This window comes from Macrotis lagotis, chromosome 7 (genome assembly GCF_037893015.1).
Source record: "Macrotis lagotis isolate mMagLag1 chromosome 7, bilby.v1.9.chrom.fasta, whole genome shotgun sequence".
Classification (NCBI taxonomy): Eukaryota; Metazoa; Chordata; class Mammalia; order Peramelemorphia; family Peramelidae; genus Macrotis; species Macrotis lagotis.
The window spans coordinates 198,713,589-198,720,080 of NC_133664.1; positions in this window are offsets into that span (position 1 = coordinate 198,713,589).

Here is a 6,492-nt window from a genome sequence, read left to right on the forward strand (position 1 = left end):
AATTTGCAGAGAGTTGAGTTTCCTCCATTCAATGAACAGCTGAGAAGACTTTATAGGCTTATTTTACTTTGCAGGCACTTTCTCTCATTCTGTAGATTCTTTTATCCACTTAGTAAACTTGCACAGACTTCATCCACATTATTTCACATTTTCATGTTCTCCCATCTTCACCTCCTATCTTCTCTGGCTTCTTTCAAGTCCAGCTAAAATTCCACCTTCTATAGGAAGTTTGTCCAATCTGCCTTAATTCTAGAGCAATATCTTAATTTATCCTGTGTATAGCTCCCCATTGTGGGGAGACAACCGCCAACGATTAAAAGTAACTTAAATGGTTCTATAGTAAATAGGGCTATAGACTTTCTTTGTACCTGCAGTACTTAGCACTTTGTAGATGCTTAATGTTTATTGACTGACTGGCATGTGGTAGAGGCTTAATAAATGTTTATTTACAGGCATTAATCAATATTTCCCTTCTTACCATGAAGAATATTAGTGTGAAATATCTTAAGATGATTAAGAGTAACTTAGTATAAAGAGACACAGCAGAAGGCACAGCAGAAGGAGCTCTGAATTTAAGGGAGACTCAGAGGATGTGGAATTCTGCTTCTGTTACTTGCTAGCTGGGTAACCTTAAGCAGGGCAATTCACCAACTGAAGTTTGAGTTTCCTCATTTGTCAAATATGAGGGGTTTGGACTAGATGATGTCCAAGGTGCCTTTGGCACTAGGTTAATGAAGGAGAAATAACTGCTTGAACTGCTAGGATACCATGAGCTCAGAGCTGGGAGATCTGACTTTTAAAAACTGAAGATTTTGCTTTATGACCATGGATCAATCACTTCCCCTAAAAATTCATGTTTCAAGGAGGAATTTGGATGAGATAATCTTGGCAATCCCTCCAAAAAGTTCTTGAATAAGTTAATGTGTTGATTGTTTTGAAGTATCTCTTATCATAACAGTACTAACTCATGTCCCTTTGCCATTTCATGATTTACAAAGCACTTTCCCCCTCCCAGGTAAAAACACGGTTCTAGACAATTCAGTGGAAACAAACTATGTTCTTTACCTTCAAGGAGGTTGTATCCACTGACTATTATAGACTTTTAGAACAAAAAATAGCATTCATCTAGTATTTGTAGGGCTCCCTATTTAATTTTTCTTATACTACAACTCTATTTTCTTTAGAACCATTTCATTTACTTTTAATCACTGGAAGTAGGGTAATTTGCATAATGCCTATGACATCTCTCTGAAGACTTAATCTCATTTTACAGTTGGGGAAACTGAGACCTTGAAGAGTAATAGAACATATGCAGTCATCCAGGTCATCATCTTTAGAATATAGGGGATACATTTGATCAGATATCACTTAAGGTTTTTTTTTGTTTGTTTGTTTTTTGTTTTAGTTTCTATGAAATAGTCATTCTCCTTCAAACAACTCCACTAAAGTTGGTCTTGCTGCTGAAAGGAATGGCATTTTTTGGACATAGGAAAGTTTTCATCATTTGTCCATTTGGAAGATTGAATTACAAGAAATTTCCTGAGTTTAGATGAAGAAGGTGCAAGCTGTGGGAATGATATTAAGAATGACAGCCACATTAGGAAAATGCTGGGTTTTGCCCTTCCGTGCCAATGTCTCAAGTTTATTTTTTCAGCTCATTTTCCTTATTCTGTATCTCTGCAATGCCCTTTGCGATCATCAAGCTTTGACTGAGCCATTGAGTATTCTGTTCAGTCTTGAAAGTCCAAGGTGCCTTTGAACCGGGAACAACAATCAGAATGGGAAAGTGCTTACTTCATCAATTGCATATTGCATGCCTCTGGTGCCCTCTTGTGGTGACAGAGGAAAATTAATGAGCATGAGTCTGAGTCTGGGAACAGCTGAAAGTTTTCACTGGGTTTGTCCGAGTATGTCACTATATAGCAGTATCATCTAGGCACCTTCACAGTCAGAAGCCATCAGCATGAACTCTCTCCAGCCTCCGTATTCCTCCTGAGCTGATCCCATTCCCATGACTCCAATTCAATCCAATCTACTCTGAATACTCCCTTAGTTTGTGCAAAGGATCATGCTAAGTGAAGGACAAAAAGAGACATAATCATAATGTGCCTGAGTCATTCCATATGGAAGGATGCAAGATGAATGAGGTAAAGTGGTTCCTTACAGAAAGATATGCTTTCAATTTTGTATGGAACTTTTCCCCAGGTGCAGAATGCATTTATTTATTTTTTTTGTATTTTTCTCTATTCCCCTTTTTTTTGGTTTTGCTTTTAAACAAATAAACAATCTAGGATTGGGACCAAGTGTGTTGTCTAAAAAGAAAAGATTGAAATTTTTCTGGTCAGTGAAGCTTTTTTTTTTCTTTTTGCAAGGCAACAGGATTAAGTGACTTGCCCAAGGTCCCACAGCTAAGTTCTTATTAAGTGTCTGAAGCCAAATTTGAACTCAGGTCTTCCTGACTCCAGGGTTGGTCCTCTCTCCATTGCACCACCCCAGTGAAGCTCTTATTACCTTTGGAAAAACAATTTGTGGGCTTTTATTTAGTATTTATTATATATTAGCTACCCAAAGATATTTATTTATTTGTTTTCCTCAATATTTCTACTGTTACATATAAATCTACAGTTACATGTAAAAACAATTTTTAACATTCATTTTTAAAACTTTCAGTTCCAAATTCTCTCCCTTCCTCCCTCCCTCTTCCTCTGCTTGCAGGGTGATGGCTCACCATTTCTAGCTTCAGGGGTTTTGTGTTTTCAAAGATACTTCTAGTTTTCAGTTCTTCCTAGGTGGTATGATCTAAGAGAGGCATTTACTACTCTATTGTTCTGTGCTCTGTTCTATGAGTGACCACAAACACTCTTTTCTGCCCTGGAACTATGAGAAGAGTCTCTGCTCCCCTCCGGCCACAAATTCTGGTGGACTAGTACTCTTCTTCACCCTGGGACTACTGCCACCCAAGACTGTGACCCAGATTTGAGTCTGGGTAAGGTGACAGAGTTCTACCTCAATTCTAGCAAAGAGAGCCCTATAATCTCCTTATGACCAATTGTTCAATCCTCTTTCCCTCTGTGGGATGACAGGGTTGGAAACTGTCACTGCTACCACTGATTCAGTCACCCCTAGTCCTGTTCCTGGTTTGTTGGAGCTTGGTTTGCACTGGTACAGTCTGTGCTACATTATACTGCTGTCTCACATTTATACAACAGATTTTTCTTGCTAATCCTTAACTGTCTTGGATTGGGAAATTATTTCACTGTCATTTTGTGGGTTGTGCTGCTCTAGAATTTGTTTAGAGGTATTATTTAAAACTATTTTTGAGCAGTTTTGGGAGAACTCAGGAGAGTCCCTGCCTTTACTCTGCTATCTTGTCTCCACCCTCCACCAAAGATAATAAAACAAATAAAAAAAAATTAAATCGTTCCTTCCCTCATGTAACTTATTTTCTTGTCAGAGAAAGCCAAGCAACACACTTAACTTTCCTATGACTTAGCTTGCTGACCTTGCTGGGGAGTTTCTAAAATGCTTTTTAGCTTGAAAATTCTTCATTTCCAAGTTTCTTAAGATCCCTAGGATGCCACCTACTTAGCTGACTCATGACCCTAACAATTAGGAAATGCCTCATGCCGTCTTCCTGAAACTTTTCTTTTGCAATTTCAGCTTCTTCCTCTGCACTTTGAATTCCATGGACTTAAGTAAATAAATAAAAATGCTTAGGGCCCCCCCCCCCCCATCTCTCTCCTGAGGCAATTCCTATACAAATAGTTTGACGTAATGGAAAGAATCTAGAGCTTCATAGCAGAAGACCTGGGTTTGAAACCACCCCCACCCCCATTCTGTCCAGAGGATATTGAAGTCACCTTCATTGTTTCACATCTCAGAACTATCACTTTCTGACTGGGTGATTATGTGTGAGTCTCAGAGCTTAAGTGATCAAAAGTGTAAAATGAAGTTCTAATTCTTTATTTTCTCTTCTTTTTTTTACATACATTATTTACCTTTTTATTAAAAACTCCCCCCCTCCCCCGCTCTCTTTTGTTGGGGAGAGGTTACCTTGTGAATTCATCTCAGGATGAATGTAGGGAATTTCTGCAGAGAGAAACTTCTGTACTAAACCAGATTAGTAATTCCCCTGAAATCTGAAGTCTTGGTTTGTTTAGGCAACACACAGTCAGTATCTGTCAGGGACAAGATTTGAACCCTTACTCTTAGAATTCCATACTGCTTCTGCATGCTTTATAAAATAAGGATATTAATTCTAATCAGGGCTGCTGCAGGGAACATATTTTATAAACTTTATAGTTCTATCTGAACCTTTAGTATGCTCTTTTCCCCCAAAGCTGGTGCCTCTATATTTAGGCACCAAAGGAGTACTGTGATATTCCATTTCTTTTTCCATGAGTATCTTTTTTTTCAGCTCTTCCCATTTTTCAAAAATAGATTGACTTGTTTGGTTGGTTGTATCAGCTAGTTCATAACTTCATTACAAACTTAGATGTTTATGTTTTGATTTTCCTTGTCATCATAGTAACTTTCTATGGTCAGGATTTTTTCCTGTTTCCTTACTTATTAGTGATTGAAAATGAATTAATCTTAATCAAGTTTGTGCTTTATGCTACCTCTGATTCAGTATCCCCTAGATGTTAGGCATACAAATATATAAAAGTGAAAAATGTCCTTGTCTTTAAGGAGCTTACAATAGGAAATAGCATGTATATTTGTTTGTTGCTGTTATTCAGTCATATCTGACTCTTTGTGACCCCATTTGAGATTTTTCTAGCAAAGATACTAGAGTGGTTTTGACACTTTCTTATTCAACTTACTTTATAGCTGAAGAAACTGAGGCAATCAAGGTTAAGTGGCAATCAGGGTCACTCAGCTAGTAAGTGTCTGAGCCAGGATTTGAACATCGATCTTCCTGACTCCAGGTCTGGTGCTCTATCCATTCTTGGCACCTAGTTATCATAACATTTGTAATTATATAAAATTAAATACAAGGTCATTTTGAGAGTAAGGTGTTACCATTTGAGGAAATTAGAAAAGACTTCATGAAATTTAAGTTATATTTTCATTAAAACAAATTAGAAATTCTTAAGATGGAAGTAAGAAGCAAGCACATTGAGGACTTGGGGGATAACCAATGCAAAGGCATGGAGATGAGAGATAAAGATTTGTATATGAGCAGAAAAAAAGCAGACCAGCTTTGTTATATCAAAGCTTGTATGGAGAGGAGTAACTTACAATAAAGGTTAGAAAGGCTAGTTGGAGAAATGTTATAAAGAGATTTAAATGACATCACATAGTGTAATGACATGGACATATATGCACTTTAGGAAATTAAATTGGGTGAAAGTTGGATTAAAGAGGGAAGATAGGGAGATCAACTATAAAGCTATTGTAATAGTTTAGACACGAGAGCTATGATAGTCCATGCCATGTGAATGGCGAGGGGATATTTGGGAGAGACGATTTAAAGAGAGAAATAATTCAATTCTGCAAGTGACTAGATATGTAGGAGGAGTTGATGGGAGAAGTTGAAGATTACATTAATGTTGGGAACCTGGGTGTCTGGGAGGATGGTGGTACTCTCAATGGCAATAGAGAAGTTGAGAAGAGAAGAAAGTTTTGGGGAAAAGATAATGACTTCTTCTTTTGGACTCATTAAATTTGAGGTACCTGTGTCATCTACTTTAAAATGACCAATTAGCATTGGATTCTCTCAAGGGAGGAAATAGGACTTGATGCATAGATCTAGGAGCCCTTTCTGTTGAGATGAGAAGAAGGTGGCTAACCGTGTTAAGTGTTGCAGAAAGATCAAGAAAGTTGAGGTCTGAGAAAAGATATATTAATTTCCATCAGATCTGATAATTAATGGATTAGCTCTGAAGAGAAATCAACTAATTCAACTCCCCTAGTTTTAAAGATGGGGTTGTTGACTGGAAAAGGTGATGACTTTTCTAGGGTTGAAGATTTGTTGATTAGATCTTTTTATTCCAAGATAATAGCTATTTTCATCATATCATATGTTCTACTATACCAAGAATGGTAACATTTCATAAAATAAGACTCTGGCAGTTGCAAAAGGTCAAAGTTCTTATCCCTTTTTTGTGTACCATGGACCCCTTTAGTGAAAACTTGAACCCCCTCCTCTGAATAAGTTTTTTTTAAATACAAAGGAAATCAATTATATTGAAATAGGTATCAAAATATTCTATCTATATACACACATGTGAGTATGATAAATGATTAAGGATTGATCGAAATAGAACACCACAATAAATTCATATATCCCCTCTAACTTGCTGGAAAATGGTCATTCAAGCTTTACTTGGATAAGTCCCCTGATCCAGAAATTTCATGGGCAATCTATTTCATTGTTGGATAGTTTCAGGAAGTTTTTTTTTTATTCTATTGAAATGAACCCTATTTCACTGTAGCTTTTTTCCAAACTTTACTTCTCATTCTGTCATCAAATGCAGAGTTCTTTTAATA